Source organism: Eulemur rufifrons, chromosome 7, assembly GCF_041146395.1.
Source record: "Eulemur rufifrons isolate Redbay chromosome 7, OSU_ERuf_1, whole genome shotgun sequence".
Lineage (NCBI taxonomy): Eukaryota > Metazoa > Chordata > Mammalia > Primates > Lemuridae > Eulemur > Eulemur rufifrons.
In genome coordinates this window covers 102,965,184-102,992,981 of record NC_090989.1, presented here as the reverse complement: position 1 = coordinate 102,992,981, position 27,798 = coordinate 102,965,184, and the positions used below count along the sequence as shown (strand labels likewise).

General features: G+C 39.3%; 1 protein-coding gene across 3 annotated transcripts in view; it reads left to right on the top strand.

The window, feature by feature from the left end:
- Nucleotides 1-27,798, top strand: part of KCNAB1 (potassium voltage-gated channel subfamily A regulatory beta subunit 1) — a 375,912-nt gene that overhangs the window by 104,444 nt on the left and 243,670 nt on the right. The window lies entirely within an intron of this gene.

The following is a 27,798-nucleotide window of genomic DNA, read 5'->3' as shown; positions in this document are numbered from 1 at the left end:
GAAACTGAGTCTTCTTAAAAAGAGATGAAAGACAGACTATGTGTCCCTTTCCCCTACTTCTGGAGGTTGTGTTTAGGATATAATGCCCTTTGCAGCCAGAGTACTTAGGATTTTTATGTAACAAGAGGTGTTGATAAAGAGGTTTGACAAATACCTGTCATTAAGTCTTTGAAAAACATAAAATTTAAAAATAAAAAGCAAGGGGAGGTTAAATGTAGTGAAGAATTTATTTGGAATATTGTAAACAAATAAAACCTTGCTTCACTGACTGTCCTCTACAAGACTGTACCTCAAAGCAGCCCAGAACTGAACACACCTCAAGGCCAGGGCCTGGCCACAGGAATGGGGCCTCTGCTCCTTGCAGATCCCTTGCCAAACACTCCTCTCTTGTGGGGAGCATTTGCGCAGGTTGGTGAGGCATGGCTATGCTTGGACGTCGTTCTGCTCACCCACACTAAGGCAAAGAGGATCCCTAGGGTTGTCTTTGCAGCAGCTCAGGGGCCACTGCTCAGACCAGGAGCAGTGTTTGTGGAGCTCAGCTACTTCTTATCAAGGATTATTTGCAGTTCTTCCCAGGCTTAGGTGAAGTCTCATTGTGGACTCTGCAGAAGGGCATCATAATATTTGATATTTAGTTACAAAGGCTCAGGGTTGCAAACGTGACCTTTCATTTGGTTCTGTTTTCTTTACTGAGCCCTAAGCAGATGAAGTGTTAGTTGCCAAGAGCTGAGTAGGGACCTTGACTTCCTTTCCATCTCGGTTAGAGTTAACTTTGTAGTGGTTGGTCTGATTTCACACAACCTCCTTTCTGTCCTCCAGTCTTCTGTAGCATCAAAATCTCAAAGCATTTCCTGATTTGGCCTTTGGGGTTAGGTAATGTATCCTATAAAGCAAGCAGGCATTTTTTCCTTTTCATTTTTATTACCAATTGCCCAGATAAAAAGGAAACTGCAGTGAGCTTTGTTGCTATAGCAGACCATAGAGATTAATTAATTAGCAGGCTCCCTCTCTTTTCCCTTCTGAGTTGACTATGTGGGTGACGTGTGGGCCCCCTCTCTGCACTCTCACTGATTTATGGAGCATTTAGCCCATTAGTTGGAGGGCCTTTCAGCGACATGGCCTATCTGTCCCAGTATGACTATTTATAGGCTACTTTGTTCCAACAAACCACTTTCATTCTAGCTCCTTCGTCTGAAATTGTTGGTATTGAACTATTTCCATTATCCATGAGGGTGCTATGCGCCAGATCTTATTTACAGTTTGAGGCCATTAATATCACTAGGTTGAAGTGATTTAATGTGGCACAGTAAGGATGAATGCACTACAGATGTTACTGTCATGGAAACAAATTGGGCACAGACTTCATGCATAGATAGAACTGCTATAGACTGTGCTGTCCAAAATAAAACTACAAAAAATGTATGTAACATTCATTCCAACCAGATATGGCCCCCATCAGAGTCCCTGCTGCCTCCTGAATTGAATTAAGTAAACTGGCATTGTAAGGTTCTTCATACTTTGACCAAAAACTTCTCTCCTGTCCTATCTCCCTCTTATATTCTCTTTTGCTACCCAATCCAACTGTCCCCTGATGCCTGGTCTGCTCTGCATTTGCCCATTACTTGGTGAATCTATGTCTCTGTTCATGCCATACCCTGACTTAAAGTGTCCTTGTCTTATCTAACCATGGGCTCCTATGCCCTGTAACAATATTCTGCTCATTTTTTAAGGTCCAGAGTAATCATCACCTCTTCCATGCAGCCTTCTTTGGTTTCTCCTCACTCAAAATGAATCTCTCCTTGGCACCTCCCCCCCCCACAAGATTATCTGAACTTCTTTTAGCATGTATTTCATTCTGCTCTGCAGTGTGCTTATTGTGGTTTGCTGTTTTTATGTCTGTCTCTCTCGTTAGACTTTAAGCTGCTTAAAGGAAAGATGGGTCTCATTTATCTTGAAATGGTCCTCTGTTGCTAGCACCTAGAACAGTGCCAGCATGTGGTAGATGTTTAGTAAATATTTGTTTAATAAATGAAAGACTAATGTGATTTTTCTTCCATGTGAGATTTTTCCTAGAAAAAAGTAGAAAAAAGCAGTCTTAGTTGTACGTCTGAATAATAAGTTTGAATAAGTTCAGTGAAATTGTTTGTCTTTAGGTTTTAGTAGATTAATTTTAAATTAGCAAATGAAAAGGTATTATATTTTCAGCACCAATTTTATTCCTGTTTTAATCTTAAATGCAAGGCAATGCTCCCAGAAATCTGGCCTTTGTTTTCTTTAATATTTTTCACTTCTTACTTTTCAAACAGTATTTCTTCACATTGTGATTAAAACTAAAGTTAGGTATTTGACTGAAAGAGCGGCAGTATCCTACACAACTGTGTCTTAGGAGATGCCTGAGGGATGATGTCGCCCAGCATTTATGGCTGGTGCCCTTTAAACAGCTCATGCAAGACTGTCCTCCCTCTCCAGGGTGACTGCAGTGCAGTTAATGGAGGGGGTGGTTCCCATTGCATGGTACCCTCAGGCACGACAGGCTGGCCTGACAGACAGGACTACATGATCACTGTCTGGTCAGGCATCATGTTCTTTTTTACGCTAAAAGCAGCATTGGATCTGCCCATTTCAATGAAGACTTATCGGTGGGCTATTACGTTTTGAGATAACTTTGCCCTCTTGAGGGAAATTGTAGTTTAAGTACGTTTTCTCCCACATGTGATGAATGGTTGTCATTTACCCTTCCAGATCCACTTCCCACCCTTTCTTACTCTGCTTTGTTCCTAGGAGGCTACCCTGTGCTCCCATAGCCTCTGGCTTCCAGCTGAGTTCAGCCAACTGGCAGGAAATTGGAGGGAGTGTAGGAAGGGAGTTGGGGTATTCATTCTTTGAGCTCCTTCCCTGTGGCTGACTATGTCCCTCCATTGAAGGTCACAGTTTCCACAGTGGCCTTCACCATGGAGCTCTCTCTGTGACTGGGTTCTGGTAATCACTCCTTCCAATTGCCTCTCCAGCCTAAGGGGTGCAAGAGACCAGCCATTGCTAGGCCTGAGCCATTCCTTATGGTTTAGTGATACTTATACTTCCCTTCAGGGACATTCCCATTACACCTTGTCAATAGACTGAGTATTAAACCTTCCTCAGATGACCATGAGTCTACCATCATTTCCCTACGAGGACTTGCCTGAATCACTGTGCCATATCAAACACATCTGGGTGTCCCAGATCTGGTTTTGTTTTTAAATATCCTTGTCCTTGTGAAAAATTGGTGTCCAAGCCCTCAATGAGACAAGTATCAGGAAGTAGGTGAGGGAAGGAACAGAGTGTATTGGGGCTTTCTGTTTGGCAACTGCCTTTATTAATTCTTGCGGGAAACATCTCAACAAATCCAAATCCAAACAAAAACTCTCTTTTAAAAAGAGAATTTTAAAAATGAAAAGGAATTGTAGAAACCTAAAATTGGAAAGAACCTTGGAAATTGTCTGGGGAGGGATCTGGGATGTTTTGCCTGCTCCATGCCTAGAGCCCTGTTCCAAGGACGGCTTCCACATCCACAGCATCCTTTCATGAAAAGGAAGTTTGAAGCAGGTTCTTTTCTGTAGGTCTCAAACTTTTCCTAGTCATGGTGGAGCACTCTCACTAAAGGGAGCCCAATTGCTCTTTCTAATATAGCACCATGATCACAGGAGTTGGATTCGGGATTGGTGCCTGACACAAAGACTGCCTTCCATGGTGGCCGAGGGTGAGAACTGTAGTTCACTGAGGTATACTACCTGGATGGTGACTGGCTGGTGCAGTCAGGTCCTTCACTTGAGAAATCTGAATAGGTGACATACAATTAGTCAATCCGTCACCCAGAGACAGTGGAAGCAGAGACCAAGTAGCAAAGTCACTATAATATCAGAATAGGAAAGAGTAAATACCATCTACTGAGGAAGGCCACTAGGAGACAAGGTCATTAGAGTGTGTGTCCTTAATGACCTTCCAGTTCATTCTCAAGCAAGTCCTTTCTTTGTAATAGCCCTAGGTGGCTTTAGGCTTAACTAGCTTCAAGTTCAGAAGAAAGACAGACTCTCCTTTCCTACAGAAGACTCAAGATTGAGTATTATTAGACTGGTTGGGGTCACATGATCATCCCTGAGCCAATCACTGTGACCCGAGAGGTAGAACATTCTCATTGGCTGGTTGGGCCACATGATCATTCCCAAGCCAATCACTGTGATCTGAGAGATGGAACATTCTCACTGACTGGGTGGGTCGCATGCACACACCAGGAGCTGGGAGTGGTGTTTATCCTGCCCAAACCACAGGATGCTGTTTTCAGAAGAAGGGAGAAGCCTGGACAGGCCAAAAGAATAGATCTTGTCACCTTAGCACATTTTAGTTTTTTACCTCCTGAAAGAGTCCACCCAACACAATACCATGCAGAGAAGAAAATGCTCTTTTCTCTATCTGGTATGGGCATCTAGTCCTGTGGCCACAATTTGAATACTTCCAGTGACAGAAAGCTTACCAAATCCCCAGGTGGGCAGCCTGATGTGTCACTGAGCAGCCCAGATTGTCAGCAAGTCCTTTCTTACTGTGCACCCAAACTGCCTGCTCCCAGTCTCCTTGGTCCTATGCAACAACACCACCAAATGTCCTCCCTCCTCCACATGACAGCCTTTTGAATTTTATAAGACAGTTAACAATGAAGAATGATTACAGGGAAATTAAAATTGGGCAATCATTTGCTGAAAAGAACATATTTTCTCATTTACCTACATGTAACATTAAATAACTCACTCCCACTCAATAAAAAGAAAAAGCCCCAAGCCAAAAACATTAGGAATCCAAGTACTCTCCCTCCCCTTCCCCCACATGGAAGCTTTTATAACAAACAGCCATATTGCTATAAATAATGTGCCTTGCCGTTGAGTGAGCCAGCACTGGGCCTAAATAATGACTGTAGCTGTGGAATGGCAAATCCCCCTCTGCATGCGGAACATAACAGACAATCCAATCTGCCTAGCAGGTAAATGGAATGGCTGCTTCCAATTTGGTTTTTGTTTAATGATGTCTCACTTTAAAATGCCACTTAAATAGTTAGAAATGAATTAATTGATCTGTAAATGAACCTAGAAACACCTGGAGTTTAAACCAAAGAACACCTTTCGGATCTAGTGACCTGATGCTGCAGAAGCAAACCATTTCGACACCCTGGCAGCTAAGGGTTTTGTCTGAGGCTCAAAATGAGAAGATTCCAGTGATAAGAAGACAGTGCCCCAGCCATATTCTCTGGGCACCTTGTCCTCTGCTCAGACCCCCTTAAAAGGCCCTGACTCTCAAGGAGGCTTCTTAATCTAATAAAGTCAGATCTCTTTAAACTCAGAAGAGTTGACTATTGGGGGACATGAAATGATCTTTCTGGCAGGTCAGCCTGGGAGGCCTGAGGTCAAAAGTCGCAGCATTCACTCCCAGCTCTCTGGGAGGTTTCCACATCCTGCAAATGTCTAGCAATGGGAAGCAAAAGGAGGGTTTTTGTTTATTTTTATGTTGGACTGTCCTCATCTAGCTCTAAAGCTCCCAGTTCTGCTAAGAGCAGGAAGGAGAAAACACCCTAAACTTGCTATTTAAAGGTAACTCATTCATTACCAAAACAGGAGCTTTGCTTGTTCAAAGTTCCAACTCCCTATCAGAGCTGATATTTATGTCATTCCCTGGGTTCTTGTTGCTCTCCTCTGACTTGCTCCTCGCCCACCTGGTGCCTGGTCTTTGGGGACATTCTTCTATGCCTAGTGTCTTTGAAAGCCTTGCCCTGCCTCGGTACCCAGCTCTGCACTCTGACCTTCCTGGTGCCCTGGAGGCCCTGCTGATCCTTGGCTGCTTCGTTGCATGATTCCCCAGTGTGGGGAACTCTGTGAGGCCACCTCTGCAGCCACCCTCAGCCATCGCTGCCCTCCCATCCCTGTGTGCCATCCAGACACATTGTCATGCCCAGTATGGACCTTCTGTGGATGTCCTTAGACCCCCTCCACCCTAGTTAGGGATGCTGGTATCTCACTTGTCATGGAGAATATACAAACTCTTTTCGAGAACTCCCACAGCAACTGAATTCATTGTTCTTTCTGATCCTGTGTTGAGATTCAGGGACCTGTCTCTACAATGGCTTTCAGTAAATTCTACATTCAGACTTCCAACCTTTGTTTCTGAAATGTAAGGAAAGTCTGGGGGCTTAAAAGAAGAAACCTTCTTTCTCAGCATAGTCATGTTCTATTTTGTTGTGTTTTACAGCTTTATTGAGATATAATTTATATAATATAAAATTCACCCCAAAAAATGTACAGTTCAATGATTTTAGTAAACGTAGAGAATTGTATAACCATAATCAAAATTCAGTTTCGTAACATTCCCATAATCTCAAAAAAGTTCCCTCATGCCTGTTTGCAGTTAATCCCTGTTCCCATTCCCAGCCCCAGGCAACCACTAATCTGTTTTCTGTCTCTATAAATATGCCTTTTCTAGACATGTCATAAAAATAGAGTTATATGTAGTCTTTTTTGTCTAGCTTCTTTAACTCAGCATAATGCTTTTGAGGATGATTCATGTTGTTGCATGTATCAATAGTTCATTCCTTTTAATTGCTGAATAGAATTCCATAAATATAACATTTTGTTTTTCCATTTACCATTTGATGGACATTGGATAATTTTCTGGTTTTGGTTATTATGAATAGTGTTATTATTATATTTATGTATGTGTCTTTATGTGGACATATGTTTTTATACCTAGAAATGGAATCACTTTGTTTTATGATATATTTGTGTTTAACTTTTTAAGGAATTGCCAAACTTTTTCATAGTGGCTGTACCATTTTTATATTCTCACCAGGAAGCATTCAATTTCCAGTTTCTCTACATCCTCACTAACTCTCGGTATTTTAAAAAATTTATAGGCATTCTAGTGAGTATCTAGGGGTGTATTATTGTGGTTTTAATTTGCATTTCCTTAATGACTAATGAGGCTAAGTATCTTTTAATGTATTCACTAGCCATTCCTCTATCCTCTTTGGTAAAATGTCTATTAAAATCTTTCACCCATTTCTTTTCAGTTGGGTTGTATATCTTCTTTTTATTGTGTTATTAGTGTCCTTTCATATTCTTGATACAGGTCCTTTAACCAGTATATGATTTGAAACTGTGGATTGTCCTTTCCTTTGCTTAGTGGAAGTAAATTGAAATAAAATGAATTTTATTTTTAGGAAATGCAATTTATCATTGTTTTCTTTATAGATTGTGCTTTTGGTGTCATGGCTTGGCCAAACCCAAGATCACAAGGATTTCTCCTATGTTTTCTTCTAGATGTTTTAGAGTTTTAACTTGTAAATTTAGGTCTATGATCCATTTTGAGTTTATTTTTGTGTAGGGTGTGAAGTAAGAGTCTAAGTTCTTTTTTTTTTCCCCCTGCATATGGATATCCGGTTGTTCCAGCACTGTTTTTTTCAAAAGACTGCCCAGTCTCAATTGAGTTGTCTTGGCACCATTGTCAAAAATCAAGTTATAGTCCATAAATGTAAGGACTTATTGCTGAACTCTCAGTTCTCATCCATTAATCCATATGCTTATCCTTTGCCAAGACCACATTTGGTTGATTACTATGGCTCTGTACTAAGTTTTGAAATCAGATAGTGTAAGTCCTCTAACTTTGTTCTTCTTTTCCAAAATTGTTTTGGCAATTTAAGTTCTTTCCACTTCCATTGAGAGTTTAGAATTAGCTTGTCCATTTGTACAAAAAAACCTGCTGGAATTTTGATTAGGATTGTATTAAATTTTTAGATTAATTTGAAGAGAATTACCATATTGACTATTCTGATTCATGGACATGAACATTATGTAGATCTTTAATTTCTCAGCAATGTCTTTTAGTATTCAGTATACAAGACTTGTACTTCTGTTAAGTTGATGTCTAAGTATTTTTTTGTTTTGGATGTTATTGTGAATAAAATTCTTTTCTTAATTTCACTTTTGGATTGTTCATTGCTAGTATACAGAAATATTGATCTTATATTCTGTGATATTGTTAAACTCATTTATTAGTTCTAGTAGTTTTTTGATGAATGCCTTGGGATTATGTCATTTATAAATAAAGATAGTTTTACTTCTTCCTTTCCAATGTGAGTGTCTTTAATTTCCTTTTATTTTTCTTATTGCATTAACTAGAACTTCCTTTACAATGTTGAATAGAAGTTGCAAAAGTGGTCTTGTTCCCCATCTTAAGGGAAAAGTACTTAGTCTTTTTCACCATCTAGTATGATATTAACTATAGATTTTTGATAGATAGACTCAGGTTAAGGAAGTTCCATTTCTTGCTTGGGAAAGTATTTATCGTTAATGGTATTGTATTTTGTTAAATTTTTTTTTTTTGCATCTGTTGAGATGATCATACAGTTTTTTCTCTTTATTCTATTAATCTCGTATCTTATATTAACTATATTTTGGATGCTAAAACAACCTAAACTACTTGGTTATGGCCTATAATCCTTTTTACATGCTGCTGGATTTGATTTACTAATATTTTATTAAGGATTTTTACATTTATGTTCATGAGTGATATTGGTCTGTAGTCTTCTGATGTCTTTGTGTTGCTTTGGTATCATTATGGAGGTATCTTAAACAGATTCAAGTAGACCTGCCATTTGACCCAGCAATCCCATTACTGGGCATATACCCAAAGGAAAAAAGGTCATTCTGTAACAAAGGCACGTGTACCCAAATGTTTATAGCAGCACAATTCACAATAGCAAAGATGTGGAAACAACCCAAATGCCCATCAATACATGATTGGATTAGTAAACTGTGGTATATGTATACCATGGAATATTACTCAGCTATAAGGAATGATGAAGATACGACATCTCTATGGTTCTCCTGGAGAGAGTTGGAACCCATTATATTAAGTGAAGTATCCCAAGAATGGAAAAACAAGCATCACATGTACTCACCAGAAAATTGGTTTCCCTGATCATCACCTAAACACAAATCTGGGAATGACACCAATTGGACATCAGACTGAGGTGGGGGGTGGGGGAGGGGATGGGGGTATGCCTACACAATGAGTGCATTGCACACCGTTTGGGGAGTGGTAACACTTGAAGGTGCTGACTCGGGAAAGGGGGGGTGGGGAAAAAAATATGAAACTATTGTTTTTAACTTGCACTGTTCACTTAATAATTTATCATGAATATTTCCCATATTATTTCATATCATTGTACAAGAAATAATGTATACATTATGAGGACATACTGTATCTAACAAGATATACTGTTAGACTCTTTGATTCTGTAAAATTAAATTGAAAAAAAAAATAAAAAAAAAAAAAAAATCTTAAAGAAGTGAGAATTTTCCTTCTTTTATTTTCCAGAAGAGTTTGTAAAGGATTGTTACTATATTTTCTTAAAGTATTTAGGAGAATCCACTAGTGAATTCTGGGCCTGGACTTTTTTGTGTGGAAATATTTTAAATTACTATTCAATTTCTTTACTTGTTGTAGATTTAATTAGATTTTCTCTTTATGAATCAATTTTGGTAATTTATATTGTTATAGGAATTGATTTCATCTGAGTTGTCTAATTTTTGGCATGAAGTTGTTCATATTTCCTTATAATCTTTTTAATTCTTTTTTTTTTTTTTATTTTTTTTTATTTTTATTTTTTGTTTGTTTTTCAGCTCATCAAGGGGGTACAAAAGATCAGGCTATATACATTGCCCATGCCTCCCCATCCCCCCGAGTCTGAGCTTTAGTTGTGTCCATTTCCTAGACAGTGCACATCACTCTCATCATGTAGGTGTGCACTCGTCCCCTCCCCCCACCCCATCCCCCCCAGAGAGAACTTCAAACGTGTCCATTCCCCAGGCAGTGCGCATCGCACTCATCAAGTAGGTATACACCCATCCCTTCCGCCCAGCCCCGACCTCTGTCCAATACCCAATTGGTGTGAATCCCAAATGTGCTCTCAGGGAAACCAGTTTGCTGGTGAGTACATGTGGTGCTTGTTTTTCCATTCTTGGGATACTTCACTTAATAGAATGGGTTCCAGCTCACTCCAGGAGAACCAAAGAGATGCCATATCGCCATCATTTCTAATAGCTGAGTAATATTCCATGGTATACATATACCACATTTTGCTAATCCATTCATGAATCGATGGGCATTTGGGTTGTTTCCACATTTTTGCGATTGTGAATTGTGCTGCTATAAACATTCGGGTGCAGGTGTCTTTTTTATAGAATGACTTTTGTTCTTCTGGGTAGATGCCCAGTAATGGGATTGCTGGATCGAATGGTAGGTCTACTTGAATCTGTTTAAGGTATCTCCACATTGCTTTCCACAGGGGCTGCACTAGTTTACAGTCCCACCAGCAGTGTATGAGAGTACCTGTCTCTCCACACCCACGCCAACATGTATAGTTTTGGGACTTTTTGATAAAGGCCGTTCTCACTGGAGTTAAGTGATATCTCATTGTAGTTTTGATTTGCATTTCCCTGATGATTAGAGATGTTGAACACTTTTTCATATGTTTGTTAGCCATTTTTATATCTTCTTTTGAAAAATTTCTATTCATGTCCTTTGCCCACTTTTTGATAGGGTTGTTCGATTTTTTCTTACTGATTTTCCTGAGTTCTAAATAGATTCTTGTTATCAGTCCTTTATCTGATGTGTAGTATGCGAAAATTTTTTCCCATTCTGTAGGTTGTCTATTTACTCTTGTGACTGTTTCTTTGGCTGTGCAGAAGCTTTTTAATTTGATCAGGTCCCATTTATTTATTTTTGTTGCTGCTGTGATTGCCTTAGGGGTCTTCCTCATAAATTCTTTGCCTAGGCCAATGTCTGTAAGAGTCTTACCTACGTTTTCTTCTAGAATTCTAATAGTTTCTGACCTAAGGTTTAAGTCTGTTAACCACCGTGATTTGATTTTTGTGAGGGGTGAGAGCTGTGTGTCCTGTTTTAGTCTTCTACATGTGGATATCCAGTTTTCCCAGCACCATTTATTAAATAAGGAATCTTTTCCCCAGAGTACTCTTTTCAATTCTTTAGGGTCAGTAGTTATATCCCCTTTTCCATCCTGATTGTGGTAAGTTGTTTTCATTCAGTCTTGCTAAGGTTTGTTAACTTTGTTGATAATTCAAAGAACAAATTTTTATTTCATTGATTTTCTCATGTTTTTCTGTTTCCTGTTTCATTAATTTCTACTCTAATCTTTATTGATTCTTTCTTCAGCTTGGTTTTTGTGTAATTTGCACTTCTTTTTGTAGTTTCTTAAGGTAACAGCTTAGGTTATTGATTTGAGTCTTCTCTTCTGACATAGATGTTTAAAGCTATCAATTTTCCTCAAAATGCCACGTTAGCTGCTTTCCATAAATTTTAATGTTACGTTTTCATTTTTATTCAATTGAAAATATTTTAAAATTTTCCTTGTTATTTCTTCTTTGAACTAATGGATTATTTAGAAAAATGCTGTTTAATTTTCAAATATTTGAGAATTTCCCAGTTTTCTTTTTGGTTTGGGTTTCTAAGTTAATTTCACTGTGTTTGAAGGATATACTTTCATTATTCCAATCCTTTTAAATATAGTAAGATTTGTTTTCTGGACTAGCATATGGTTCATCTTGCAGAATATTCCATGTATAATTGAAAAGAGTATGTATTCTGCAGTCATTGGCACAGACTATACAGTTGTCTCTCAGTATCTGCAGGGGATTGGTACCAGGATCTCCTGGTGCTCATATTCCTTAAATAAAACAATGTAGTATATCTATATAATTTATGCAAATCGTCCTATATACTTTAAATTATCTCTAGATTACGAATAGCACCTGATACAATGTAAATGCTATGTAAATAGTTATTATTCTGTATTTTTATTTGTATTTTAATTGTATTGTTAATTTTAAAAAAATAATTTCACTCTATGGTTGATTGAATCTGCAGATGCAGAACCTGTGGATAGGGAGGCCAATTGCATATTGTTACTCACATAGAGTTGGTTGATAGTATTGTTCAAGTTTTCTATATTATTGCAATTTAGGGAAGAAGAGGGTCTGATTGTTCTATCAATTACAGAGAGTGGAATATTGAAATCTCCAATTGTAATTTTTGAATTGTCTATTTTTTTTCTTTTTCTTTTCTTTCTTTCTTTCTTTTTTCTTTTTTTTTTTTTTTTTTTGAGACAGAGTCTTGCTTTGTCAATCAGGGGTAGAATGAAGTGACATTATCGTAGCTCACTGCAACCTCAAACTCCTGGGCTCCAGTGATTCTCCTGCCCCAACCTCCCCAGTAGCTGGGACTACAGGCATATGCTACCAGGCCTGGCTAATTTTTCTATTTTTTGTAGAGACAAGATCTCACTCAGGCTGGTCTCAAACCCCTGGCCTCAAGTGATCCTTCTGCTTTAGCCTCTCAAAGTGTTAGGATTACAGGTGTGAGCCACCATGCTGGGCCTATTTTATTTTTTTAATTCTGTTGCTTTTGTTTTAAGTATTTTGGTGCTCTGTCTTTCAGTGCCTATATATTTACCATTGTCATATTTTTCTGATGCATTGACTGTTCTATTTTTATAAAATGTCCTTCTTTATCTTTAACATTTTTTAGCTTAAAGTCTATTTTGTTTGACAGTAATATAGTCATTGCGGCTCTCTTACAGCTGCTGTTTGCATGGTATATCTTTTTCCATTATTTTGTTTACAACTTATTTTTTTCTTTGAATCTAAGATGTGTCCCTTATATACAGCATATAGTTGGATCTTGGTTTTTTTATCCAGTCTGACCATCTTTGCCTTTTCATTGTCTTTTCCTTTAGACCATTCATGTTTAATGTATTTATTGATATGATTTGATTTACATTCATCACATTGCTATTTGTTTTCTAAATGTCTTCTTTTTATTACTTTTTTCCTCTTTGCTTTCTTTTGTGTTATATTTACTTGGTTGATTTTTAAAACTATTTCTGTGAGTTATTTTCTTAGTAATTGCTCTAGTGATTATAATATGCTCTTTAATTTATCATAATCTACTTCAGATTAAAATGACAATTCTGGAAAAATGTAGAAACTTTGCTCCAATATATTTGCATTCATTTCCTATCATTTGTGTTATCATATATATAAATATATTTTATAATTCCAACAATGCAATACTAAAATTATTGATTTATGCAATGCTATGTATTTTAATATTAAACCAAAGTACTTTTCATTCCCTGCAAATCTTGTTTAATAGGGAATGAAAAGTTCTTTGGTTTAATGTTTTCGGAATTATCTTTCCACGTTAGAGGCTGGTTCACTTTGACCTCAGTTACCACTCAGCTGATTTGGTCCTCTGACTACTATTGTAAGTTATCCAGATTCCAAGCTTCCTTTTTAATGAGATGTACTCAATCCTTTTGGATTTTAGTGTTTTTCCCTGCTCCTTGACCTCATCCTGAATCCCATGACTCGAATGCCCTATTCTCATAACTGAATCTGAAACCTGAGTTCCACTTGAATCTTGAGCCACTCTAGTCCTAAACCACCTAATGCTATGACTACCAGATGCCAGCAACTCCTGCTGACATGAAGGCTCAAGCCTTCATGAATAAGAAAGGTATTCATTTAAAAACTTGGGGTACTCTTGCTTAGGAAAATGGTAAAAATAATAATAGACTCATCATTTCTTGGAGGCTTTATCATTGCTTGCTATATCCTCTGTAACTTGCATGCCTTATAGCCTCCATCTTACTTATTTCATTCTATTTCTACTTTACTTCCTGGTAGTCTATGTGCCGTTATCTCACCATCCCTGGGCCAGTGCTGCTCCCAAAAAGGCCCTGATTCGATGGGCCATTCCACTGTCAGCATAGGTGTGATTGATGATCCTGTCATGTGGATGTGATTCTCCGTGCATGAGCCAGTACTGCCATCTTGGGGCAAAGGGTCTCTGTGTAGGGCATGGGCAGGCCCACTTGCCTTTATTTGACCTATGGGAATTCTTGTTATTCTTCTCTTTCTCTTGCTCCATCACAGAAACCACTCTCAGATGAGAGCTGCTCAAATCTGTGCTCTGGGCCAGGCCACATCCACACGCAGTCTTGGGCTGTTTTGTTGTAGTTTCAGTTTTTCTCTTGTCAGACCAGAAAGCAAATTGAGCCCGTTGCCTTCTCCTTTTTCAGTCTTTCCCTACTCTTCTTCCATTTACCCATGTTTTCCCTAAACTGACTATAGTCAGATGGATGGCAGTCTCCAAGAAGATATGTCCACATCCTAATCTCTAAAACCTGTGAATATAAACTTATTTGGAAAAAGTGTCTCTGTAGATGTAATTAAGTTAAAGATCTTAAGATTACACAGATGGGCCCTAAATTCAATGACAAATGTCCTTATAAGAAACAGCAGTGAAGACCAGATACATGAAGGAGAAGACCATGAGAAGGCAGAGGCAGAGACTGGAGTGATACAGTCACAAGAAATGCTGACTTTGCTACCAGGAGCTGGAAGAGGCAAGGAATGAATTGTCCCATAAAACTTTCGGAGGGAGTGCAGCCCTACTGACACCTCGATTTCAGACTTCTGGCCTTTAGAACTATGAGAAAATAAATTTCCATTGTTTTAAGCCGTCAGGTTTGTGGTAATTTATTATGGCAGCCCTAAGAAACTAATACCCTGAGGTTTTCCCCAAACTGACCAACCACCTCCTCATGGAGTTTAGCCAGCAGATTAACCTTAATGTCTCTCTTCAAAACTTCTCCTACATTTGATTTTAGCTAAAATTTTTTCCATGTCCCAGTCCTTTACTCATTCTTACTCCTTCGCCAATATTGCTAACATCTACACAGAAATACCACATTGCATTACTCCCATATTCTCTCACTTCATCACCGTAGAACTATGCAAACATGAGTAGGAAGGACAAAGGATGAAAGCAGAACACTAGGGACAAACTACCATTATTAAAGATGTCTTAAAATTTTAACATAGTCATTCTGTTTTTATATAGCAGATTCCCACCTAGTTCTGGCACTATCCCAGAGGTTGGTTTAAATTCATTTATTCAGTCAGTGGGAATTAATAAAGCACCTCTCTGCACAGCTGTGCAATAGATTGAGACAAGCCCTTTATTCCTAAGGCGCTCAGCTCACATTAATTTGTTTAATTACAGACTTATGTAGGTTCTCTTCCCTTTCCTAGAGGCCGACTATAGGTGGGGTCAACCAAGCTTAGGTTAATGGAATTCATAGAGTACTACTACCAAAAATTCCTTTAATATTCCATATCTAATTGCTGCTGTCCTCAGTGGGTTGGGCCACTCTTTACCCGACTCCTTAGCAGGAATCTGTGTTAGATTTATAGAGAATTAAATAAACGGTCATGTGACTTGCTAAATTTTTCCACGTCAGTCAGCAAAGCTCAACGATCATACTCTGGATAATCTGCTCCTGGATGCTTTTTTGTTAAAAAGTAAACCGAATCTGCTTAGTGAAATTTATCCCACACTACTGGGTGCTGTGAAATAAATAGAAAAAAGTCATTGGCCTTCCCTCCAGGATATGTACACCTATAAGCTCCCAATTACTTTAAAGGTAATATGTATTCACAGCAGAAAATCATACACAGTACTAGCAAAATAAAGGAAATAAAAATTACCCATAATCCCACCATGTCCAGGTAACTACTGGTAATATTTGGGTACATAGTATATCCTTTTTTTTTTCCCCTCTGCAGAGATAGATCACTTTTGCTTCTGTGAAAATAGGCTTCTCCTGTACACATTATTTTGTGAACTGCTTTTTCAGCTCACAGTACATAGTGAGCATTTTCCCATCAACCTTCTATTAGAACTGGCAGGAGAAGCATCATTCTTCCTTCAGCAGGTTTTACCTTATAGCTGGCTGACTCTGGCTGTCTCCTGCTGGTCTTCATGTTTTGAGTCTTTTACACCCCCAGGCCACCCTAGACCTGGCTTCCAGATTTATCTGCCTAAAATGCTGTTTATACTCTTCACCCTGGACCAGAATCCTTTTTCCTTCAACCTCCCCCAGTTGCCCAGAGGGAGGAGTACTCACCTGGCCCTTTAATTCCAGGTTGTTCTTGACAGACCCCTGTTGATTTATGTACATTGCTTTGATTACATAAATCCTTTCTCCAAATGAGATGGTTTGCTCATTGTTCCCCAACAGGCCACTCAACCCCCATGGAAGTTGTGCCCTCTGCTGGTGTAGCCTCCCTCCCATCTTCTCTTTCTTTGGCTAAGTTCTTTTCTGCCCTTACTGCTGAGATTTCTTCTGACACCACTGTAGTTTCCCTAACTGCCCCAATCCCCAGGGGTCTCGCCCTCTACCTCTAAAGTATGTTTCACCTGTAGCACTTCTTCTGATACATAGGATGGACAGCAGCCATCCGTGAATGTCCTATGTGCTCCCCAAGTAGGAAATGAGCCCCAGGAAGAGGCGCTGAGTCTTCCACCTCTTTGTCTCATAAGGGCATAGAACTTGCGAACTGAGCAACGAAAGATGCATATTGATGGTGGTGATGATAAGTGATGGACTTGGCTAGATGATATACTAAAATAAAGAGACAAATGAGCAAATACAAAATGACAGCATGGGCTAACTGATACATACCTTGAAAAATGCTCCACTATATAAAACAACAATAACAGCATCAATTACCACAACCACAACACTATGCATGGAAAATAAAAAACACCAAAACCAAGAAGATACTATTGACTAAAATGGTAACAATGATTATATTAGAAGGCTGGATTAATGAATGACATTTTTCCTTCTTTCTTCCATATCTGTCTGTTACTTCTCAGCTCTTTAACTAGGTTTCAAACATGTTTAATAGAAATTACCCACCTTTCTAAATTTTTCCATTATGAACTTGTAATAATTTTATAATAAAAACATATTTTATTTCATTGGACTTACGAGAATAATACATGTGCATTGTAAAAACTTTAGAAAATACAGTACTCGATGCAGCATAAGGTAAGGTTTTTTTCTTTAAACTAAGAAATTTATTTGACAGAATTTTAATGACAGAGTTGAGGTTTTTAAAGAAACATGACTACGTGTGATGTAGAGATTAATTAATTATCTCTGAATATGAGTCAGTATATCTGAATGCTGTTTCAAACTCTGCCACTAACTAGTTTTGTAATATTGGGCAAGTTATTTAACATTTTATGTTTTTTCCCAGCTTTATCGAGGTATAATTGACAAATAAAAATTGCATATATTTAAGATGTACAACCTGATGATTTGATGTATGCATACATTGTGAAATAATCACAACCAAGCTTGTTAACATATCCATCGCCTCACATGGTTACCATTTTCTTTTTCTTTTCTTTTCTTTCTTTTAAAATCTACTTGCAGCAAATTTCAAGTATACAAATCAGTATTTTTAACTACTGTATAGTCACTATGTTGTACTTTGGATCTCTAGAACTTTCTCATCTTGCTTAACTAAAACTTTGTTCCTGTTGACCAACATCTCCACATTTCCCCTGCCTCAAGCCCCTGGCAACCCCCATTCTACTCTCTGTTTCCATAAGCTTGAATATTTTAGATTTCACTTACAAGTGAGATCAGGCAGTACAGGTATAACTCAGAAATATTTCAGGTTCAGGTCAGATCACCGGAATAAAGTAAATATTTCAATAAAGAGAGTCACACAATTTTACTGATTTCCAAATGCATATAAAAGTTATGTTTGCACTGTACTATAGCCTCTTAAATGCACATTACGTCTAAAAAAACCAACGTACATACCTTAATTTAAAATACTTGCTAAAAAAATGTTAACAATAATCTGAGCATTCAGCAAGTAGTAATTTTTTTTTGCTGGTAGAGGTTCTTGCCTGCATGTTGATGGCTGCTGACTGATCAGGGTGGTGGTTGCTGAAGGTTGGGGTGGCTGTGGCAATTTCTTAAAATAAGACAGAAATCAAGTTTGCCATATTGATTGACTCTTCCTTTCATGAAAGATTTCTCTATAGCTTGTGATGCTGTTTAGTAGTATTCTAAGTAGAGCTTGTTTCAAAATTGGAGTCAATCCTTTCAGATCCTGCCACTGCTTGATCAGCTAAATTGATGTAATATTCTAAATCCTTTGTTGTCATTTCATTAATGTGCATAGCATCTTCACCAGGAGTAGACTCCACCTCAAGAAACCACTTTATTTGTTCATCCGTAAGAAGCAACTCCTCATCCCTTAAAGTTTCATGATGAGACTGCAGCAACTTAGTCACAGCTTCAGGCTCCACTACTAATTCCAGTTCTCTTGCTGTTTCCATCATATCTACGGTTACTTCCTCTATTCAAGGCTTGAACCCCTCAAAGTCATGCATGAGGGTTAGAATCAACTTCTTCCACAATCCTATTAATGTTGATATTTGACCTCCTCCAAGATATCACAAATGTTCTTAATGGCATCTAGAATAGTGAATCCTTTCCAAAAGATTTTCAATTTATTTTGCCCAGATCCATTAGAAAATCACTATCTATGGCAACTATAGCCTTATGAAATGTATTTCTTAAATAATATGACTTGAAAGTTACTCCTTGATCTGTGGGCTGCAGAATGTACATTTCATAGCAGGCATGAAAACAGCATTAATCTTGTATATCTCCATCAGAGTTCTTGGGTGACTAGGTGCATTATCAATGAGTAGTAATATTTTGAAAGAAATCTTTTTTCTAAGCAGTAGGTCCCAATGGTTGGTTTAAAATAGTCAGTAAATCATGCTGTAAACAGATGTGCTATCATCCAGACCTTGTTGTTCATTCCATTTATAGACATATAAATGGATATATACCCAGTAGTGGGATTGCTGGATCATGTGGCAGTTCTATTATTAATTTGTTAAATTTGTGCTCATATTTATAGAGCACAGGTAGAGTAGATTTAGCATAATTATGAAGGGCCCTAGGATTTTTGAAATGGTAAATGAGCATTGGCTTCAACTTACAGTCACCAGCTGCATTAGCCCCCAACAAGAGAGTTAGCTTGTCCTTTGAAACTTTGAAGCTATATATTGACTTCTCCCCTCTAGCTACAAAAGTCCTAGATGGCATCTTTTTCTAAGAGAAGAATGTTTTGTCTACCTTGAAAATCTATTGCTTAGTGTAGTCATTTTCATCAATTAACTTTGCTAGAGCTCTTCTGGCTAAGTTGCTATAGCTTCTATATCAGCACTTGCTGCTGCATCTTGCACTTTTATGTTATAGAGATGGCTTCTTTCCTTAAACTTCATGAACCAAACTCATGAACCAACCAGATTTTCCTTCTGAAGCTTCTTCACCTCTCTCGGCCTTCATAGAAATGAAGAGAGTTAGGCCTTTCCTCTGGATTAGGTTTTGGCTTAAGGGAATGTTGCAGCTGGTCTAATCTTCTACCCAGACCACTAAAACTTTCTCCATATCAGCATTAGGCTATTTCACTTTCTTATCATTCATGCATTCACTGGTCTAGCACTTTTAATTTCCTTCAAGAACTTTCCTTTGCATTCACAACTTGGCTAACTGGTACAAGAGGCCTGGTTTTCAGCTCATCTCAGCTTTCAATGTGCTTTCCTCACTAAGCTTAATCATTTCTAGCTTTTGGTTTAAAATGAGAGATGTGTGACTCTTCCTGCTACTTGAACACTTAGAAGCCATTGTAGGGTTGTTAATTGGCCTAATTACAATATTGTGTCTCAGGCAATAGGGAGGCCCAAGGAGAGGGAGTGAGATGAGGGAATGGCTGGTTGGTAGAGCCATCAGAACACACAGAACATTTATTGATTAAGTTTACCACTTTATATGGGCACAAATCATGGTTCCTCAAAATAATTACAATAGTAACATCAAAGATCACTGATCACAGATCACCATAACAGATGTAATAGTAATGAAAAAGTTGGAAGTATTGTGAGAATTACCTAAACGTGACACAGAGACACGAAGTGAGCACATGCTGTTGGAAAAATGGTACTGGTAGACTTGCTCCATGCCGGGTTGCCACACATTTTCAATTAGTAAGAGATGCAATATATGCAAAGTACAATAAAGCAAAGTGTAGGAAAGGAAAGCACATTAAAAGGAGGTGTGCCTGTATTTGCCTTTCTGTGTCTAGTTCATTTCACCTAGCATAATGTCTTCCAGGTTCATTTCTGTTGTTGCAAATGACAGAATTTCCTTCTTTTTTTAAGGCTAAATAATATTCTATTGTATATAAAGATACTATATTTCATTGCATATGTAGATGAGTTTCATCATAAATGTGATGAAAGGCTGAGGGTGTCTTCTACATTAACTTTCTGTGATCTGCCAAAGGGAAGGACTTAAGTGAAAAAAAATTTCATAAAATGTTGAACCTACTCTTTTTATAACACTCTTCCTTCAAAACTGAATGGAATAAAAAAGAAGTGAGAAAACACACCTTTTTGTAAAAATAAATTAAATTTTATGAGATAAAGAGACGTGTAATAATGGCTTTTCTAACCCTAAGAAGATGAACAAATTTGAACCAAAAAAAAATGAATTTTGAGCTATTAACTTATTTCTTGAAGACCTTAGGCTGGATATTTTTTTTCAGTCCCATTGTGCAAGGTTGGCTTTATGTGGGAAGCTCTTCCAAAGTCTGGTTTACTTCAGTTTTGCAAGGGTGAAGATGAATGCTTATATAATATAACCCACCTATAGAATACTTAGTTTTGAATCCAATTAAGTTAGGTGCTTAACATAGGCTGTTTTTTTTTTTTTTTTTCTTTTCTTTGGAATGAGATAATGGATGTACAAGTTTTAATACAGTACCTGGAACATAGCAGGTGCTCAGAAAACCTTTTTTTCTTTCCTTCCCTCCTTCATTCCATTTGTACTATTTTAGATTTAAATTGCCATGAAATGGGAGTTCATAACATACTATCTTAGAAATCGTCATAGTTCATCAGTTCTTTGAAGCACATTTTTTTCCTTTGCTGAAATTATGAAGTGATTTTTAATTGCTGCCGGCCAGGCAGCTGTTGTGATTTGGTTCCTGATGCCTGAAAATGTGCATCAAAACTTCCAGAGTGTCAACATCTTGGGAAAAAACCTCAGAGACAAAAATCAAGCATGCTTTTTGAATAATGCTACATCACCAACAAAAGGGATGACTGTGTGGAAAGATGTGGACACTGATAATGCTGAGTAAAACATCCAGAAATTTCCAATTCTGAATGTGAACAAATTTGGGAAATACTTTAACCAATTTAATTCTCTTATATTTTCCTTTCATGTATGTACAAGAGTTAAATGTGTGTGGGGGGGGAGTCTAAGTCTAAAAAGACTCTTTCAATTAATGAAAAATAAAAAGTTTATGGGATAAGAAAGCATTGTGTCATAATTAATTGAACATATTTTTTTAGTGGTACATAAAATAATGATGTGTATTCTGGTTAATGGTGTTTTAGATTGGATGAAATATAATAATTCTAATTATCTTTGAAAACAAACTCTCCGTGAGTTAAGCTCTTTGTTAGGAAAATCTTTTATCCAAAGACACAGCAAATATTTCTGACCATCTTGTTCTACTATAAGGCAATGGCAGAAATTATACTAATGAGTAGTAATTAAGGAAAAACTAATGATGCTTGTAAAAAATAAAATGGATCATGTGTCCCTGTTTCCTCCTATCTCTATGTCCAGGTTCCAGACAAGCTTATAAGAAATTACCTACCTTGATGAGGCCCGAACAAGATCATGTAAATTGTGAATTTCCTATTTTTCCACACTTGCTTCCTATAACACTATGGTACCTTGCCTTGAGCATATAAAGTGATGAATAAATATTGGAGATCTGCTGATCCATCTGACATGTCTATTTTCAAATCCAGGAAATAATTATCAGTGGCTGTGGATATAGTTTAAGTGTGAGTTAGAAAGCTTACCTTCAAGGTTCATCCATGTCAAAAATTAAAAAAAAAAAAAAAAAAAAAAGAAAGCTTACCTATCCTTTGAATAATTATCCTCTGGCTCTGAATATGTGGCTGGCAGTGTGAGAAAATTTGTATTGCTTGTGCCCTCACAGTTTCCTAGTGGGTGCTCTGGTGAGCCTGTGCTTCCAGGGAAGCAGGAGGATAGACAGCTGGAAGGTTTTTTTCTTTTTTTTTTTTATATATTTTATCTTTTTTTCAGCTCATTATGGGGGTACAAAAGTTCAGGTTATATATATTGCCCATGCCTCCCCATCCCCCCAAGTCTGAGCTTCAAGTGTGTGGAAGTTTTTTTTTATTCAGCAGAACCTTGAGTATTTCCAGTTTGGCCTCTTGATTTTGCTTTCTCTGCTATTCCAAAAGCTGTGTCCATGCAAATGTGGGCCTATGCTAATTTTCATGGCTGGTTCAATTTGTCAGAATATAATAAATTGTTCTCCAAACTGTTTTAAGAATTTCTGAAAAATAGCAAACTCTCACCCTAAAAATCCTTCTTTTGAGCACAAACGATAGGCACAGAAAGTGGCTTGCCATCTGTACACTTGCATGTTTAAAATTCTTCCGATATTAGCCGCCTTTTCTGTTTTGGGTAAAGCCGGTTTTGCCTGGCTGCATAATTGAATGTTTCATCACCCCTGCTGGCTGTGGTTTCCAATGGCATATAAACTGTAAGTTCTACGTGGACTCAGCAAAATATATTTGGTTCTATCTATACTGGTAAGAAATTGAATCAATCAGAAATTTGCTAGATAATTAGAAAAAAATTTTTTTGAATAAAAGGAATAAAGTATCATGAAATGTTTGAAAAGGTTGGTAAAAGATACACTCAAAAATCTATGAAGCATGGATGATTTAATTGTTCTGAAATTTTTAGCCTTTTTAAAGTGAATTTCTTTCTATCATTCATAGTAAGAATAGGGTTTCTTTTTAAACTATATTCATAAAATGACACTGTTTAAAGCCCTTCTCACAAAGAAGTTCTTGCAGGGAGAAGCAATATGCCCAGTGGGTAAGAACCAAGTCTCTGGAGGTAGGCTGGCTCAAGTGCAATCCTAGCTGGGCCTGTGGCACTTGGGATAAGGTATTTAACTTCTCTGCATCTCTTGTTTCTCGTCTACAGAATGGAGTTGATAACAATAGTCCCTTCCCCGGAGAACCAGGTTCTTGTACCATTTCATCTCTGTGAGGCTGCTGAGGCTCAGGGAGGAAAGCATCCTGCTCAATGGCACAGGGGAAGGTGGGACAGAGTAGAGCTGGGATTCACACCCAATTCCAACTGACTGCACACCCTGAAGTCTCTTGAGTTGCCATGGAGACTCTAAAGTGAGCATGAGGAGACAGGGCATTGGGATGTGAATTTTGTGGCCTGTGATCTGTTCCTAACTAGCTCTGTCACTATGACCCAATGTAGATGACATTAATGCTAAAGAATTTCAAATATTACAGAATGGATAGGGACCAGCTGAGACCCAGGCAAAATTGAAGAGTAAGTGATAATTTGGCCCTATGCAATATTGCAACCTCTACCTCTCTCTGAAAGAACACCTCCTGGCATCTACAGGACAGGAGGAGAGCTTAGAATTAAATGAGTAGCCCCCTCGTATTTCAGCTGAGAGAAAAGGGGCATAGAGAGCTGTAGTGATGCACCCAAGGTCATTCGTGAGATAAAGAAAGCCCTTAAAAGGGCAAATTAGCAAACTAAGGAGATCATTAAAAACAAGGGAAAGGACTAAAAGTGCTTGAAAACAACCACTTCTTGTATCAAGAGTCACCATATGGAGGCTCTATGACTTTGCGGAAAGGAATACATCAGTAGTTGTATTTGGAGCTCTTTGTTAGAGCACATTTGCAATATCAGCTTAGGATGTATAGAGCGGCAAATAATGATATTTATCAAGATTTAATAATGTCTTTTAGGATCATCTTCTTCAGTGAGCTCTAATGGTTTCTTGTGACCAATGACGTAAGAATTAAAGTGAACAAACCATATGTCTGTATCAGTTTGCTAGGGCTGTCATAATAAAGTAACACAGACTGGGTGGCTTACACGACAGAAAATCCCTTTCTCTCGAGTCTGAGGTCAAAGCGTTGGCACGGCAGGTTTCCTCTGCGGCCTCTCCCCTTGGCTTGTGGATGGCTGTCTCCTCGTGTGCCTTCACATGGCCATGCCATGTCTGTGTCCTAATCTCCTCTTCTTACAGGGATACCAGTCACATTGGGTTAGGGCTCGCTCACATGACCTCACTTTACCTCGATTGCCTCTTTAATGGCCTTATCTTCAAAAGCAGTCACATTCTGAGGTACTGGGGCATTAGGGCTTCAACACGTGAATTTTGGGGAACACAATTCAACCTATAACAATGTCTATATCTATATCTACATCTATATGTATATTTTTGGGTCTTATTTAAACCTGAAATGATTACAGTAAGGACTCCTCCAAATTGTGTGACAATGAAGGGATACCTATTCCGAGTCTAGTTTCCCCAGCTTAAATAGCATGTGGCCTGTTAGCACAAACTTATTAGGAATGAGCATTCTCTTAGCCAACTGTTATCTAATTTCCGGGCTCTCAGGCCCACTGCTCCATTACTGCTGGGAAGGGGGAACACAGCCGAGGGAAGCCACCAAGCTGCTGGCTGGCTGTCAGAATGCCTGTGTGGCGTCAGGTCTGAAAGGCACACTGTGGGCAGCAAGAAAGAGACTGGCACTGTGAGCATCCTCTGGCCTCAGGCCTTTGCTTCCCTTTGAGGCCTGCCCTAAAGCCTGGGACGCTCATCTACACCAAGAGGTGCACACATGAATGTGGGGCAATAATTCACTCCTTTTAAGTGTACTGGCTGTGCTTAAACTAGAACGTGCAGGATTTTCTTTCTTTCCTACTTTTTTTTTAAGGAATCAAGTTTATCCAAGAATATGGCATCTTCCCATCCACCTACTTTCCTTCCTCCCTCCCTCTTCCTTTCTTTGTTTTCTTATCTCCCTCTCTCAATTATTTATAGCATGAGGACCTGCTATGCACAAGGCACTGTGCTTGGTCCTGTGGGGGATAAAAAGGTGACTCAGAGGCACTCTGCCTTGCATGTTTTATTCTGATAACCTATTCCCTGCTCTGGTTTTGGTTATGCTTTCAGGCATTGCTCTGCTAGCTCTTGGCAAACCCGAAAGCCACTTCAGCAAACAGTGTCCAGCCAGACCTTCCCTACCCTCAAAGGTTTCTGTCTTCCCTGCAGAACTGGCAGCACTCCGCCCCCAGCCCTGAGCCGCCCGCACTCCTCCCCGCTGATGTCCAAGCTGAAGCCTCTGGCTCCTGACCTCTCTGGCCGCATGGTTATCAACTCATTCTGTCTTGCTTCCCAGGCTGCTTTATTTTTTTCTTTTCTGAGCTGTTTTTTCTGATTCCTCCCACTTCTTCCTCTTCTGGTTTTGACTCCTTTCCCGAATCACATTGATCATCTCCAATGAGCCGGCTGGGTGTGAAAAAATAAAGGTTCTAATGATCTACTTCCTCTCTGCCCACTGTTGTTTATTCTAGGGAATAAGATATGCTTCAAGTGCTCCTCCTGGGAGCTGAGAGTACAAAACAGGGGTCCTAGACTCATCTGTCCTTTTCTGCAACCCTCACTCATCCCAAAGTGACTGCTCAATCATTGAATATTAGTCAATATATTTATTTTTTACAGTAAAGAGTGGGAAGCATGTGCAGGGTAAAGGATGAGATTTCATAATATGATTTAGATCTTATCTGCAGGTTATAAAATGTGAAGATTCATGTTTGGAATAGAATTCAGTACAGGCACATATTCTACTTGAAAATTTCATTCTCCAACTTAATTCAGGTGAGAAGATATGGTCAGACCAGCTATTTTTTTTTTTAATCCAGCCAGAGTATGTATCCTCCCCAAACCTGGCTATGCCTGGGATGACTGCCTCCCTCCTCTCCTGCTAATCAAGTCTGACCCATTCTTCACATCTCAGGCAAAGTCCCAGCCCCCTGTAAGGGCTCCTGAGGGCCTAGCCTCTGTCTCAGCCATCTTCGTGCCCCAGCAACAGGCAGAGTCAGGCACCTAACAGGAACCCAGTAGAAATGTAGGGAATGAATCAAAATGAAGAACTTTCTTCATCTCCTGAAATTCCTCCTGTTTCTGTCTAGTATACTTAGTGTCTGTATCACTCATTCAGACAGATTCTAATGTGCCTTCCAACATTGTTAATTAGCCCCTTTAAGACTGAATGTGTTGTCTTTTCCATACAGATTGCCTGTTCCTTGAGGAGGGGGACAGTGTTTCATTTTTTTTCTCCATATTGATCTTTATTGCTTAATATAGAGATGGTGTTCACAAATGTTGTTGATTTAAATGCTATTTCTTTTTGCTTGACAGTGTCTGTTGAGGATCACATTTAGAAAGCTGATTTTGCAGAAATCATACTTTTATTGTAAGTAAATCTATGAGAGGGGTTTGGTTTCCATGCATTTCAGACAGAAAGGGAAATTGCCAGACAATTGGTGCTTAGTTTGTTTCAACCACATTTATTGAGCAGTTGCTTTGCCTCTGACACACCTGCCTCCTGTGGGTCACAGTCCACAGGGGAGCCTTGCTGTCCATTTCTGACCTGGAATTGGTGCTTGTTCTCACCAGCCAGACACAGATGATCGCTGGCAGTGTGTGTGGTCCCAGCCACCTGCCTGGACCTCCGGGAGGGGGGACCTGCTACTCACCTAGTGCAGCCCCCTGGATGGTGCTGAATTGCTGCCCCTCTTCAAACCCAGTCCCTTCACTGGTAGCCAGCATAGATTTTCCAGTAAGTTAGCAGACTTGACTCCAAAAAGTCTGCACTGTAGCTTTTCAGGAAACTTCAAACTTACCTACTTAAGAAAATGACGTGCAGAGGGAAAATGAACCCTGACAAGGCTAATAACAGGGATTCCAAGCCGTGTCTTAGCAAGCCAGTCACAGAGTATTCACGTGTTAATTCACTGGCGTGTTCCGCGGCAGAAGCACCCCCTCTCTGCCTTTCCCCAGTTCCAACTGTTGTGCTGCGGAGGGGATTTGGTCTGAGTCTGGGCAGAGCCCTTCTTTATGGAGCAGCCCTCCCTGCTACAGCCAGGGTCTGGGGAAAGTGATCTTTGCTTTTCCATCTCGAACAAAGGCAAAGAGCTCCTTAAACGGATCTGCCTGCTTCTCCGTGCAGCTGCAACCCCGTGTCAGTGCGGGCTCAGCCATACAGGCTTTCGCCCGAGAATGAGTGGGGAGGGGTCTTGAGAAGCCCCACGTCCTCCCGGAGCGGAGGAGGGAGGGAGCTGACAGCAGGAGTGGATGGAGACCACCGGTCGGCGGGGACCCGCTTGCGATTAGCTGTTCCTCGGGTTGCTCTGCGCGCCAGTTGAGCATCCTGCCTGTGGTCCAGAGGATGCTGGCGGCGCATCTTGCGGTAAGCCTGCATTGATTTGAGCCATCGCCCAGAAGCGAGCCCGCATTCAGACAGCGCGGACCGGCTCCGGGCAGGGCTGCGTGCAGTCACCATGAATGCTCCGCTCTAGGCTTCTGCAAAAGCCTCCTGACTGCATGGATTTGGCTGTTTAATCAGCCGAGATTAGAGCCTGGGAACATTTGCGAGCCTGACCCACCCTCCAGCTGCTGTGACAACTTCGGGGTTGGCTGTTTACTTCTCTTAGTCCCGGTCCCCGGGACTCTGTCCGGCACCGCAGCCACTCGTGCCACTTTGCCGGCTCTGAAGTCACCCGCTAGGACTCCTCTGACGGCACCCCCCGGGAAAGGGAGCAAGGAAGGGTTAAAAGACGAGCAGAAATCCTCCCAACTGCTCAACCTC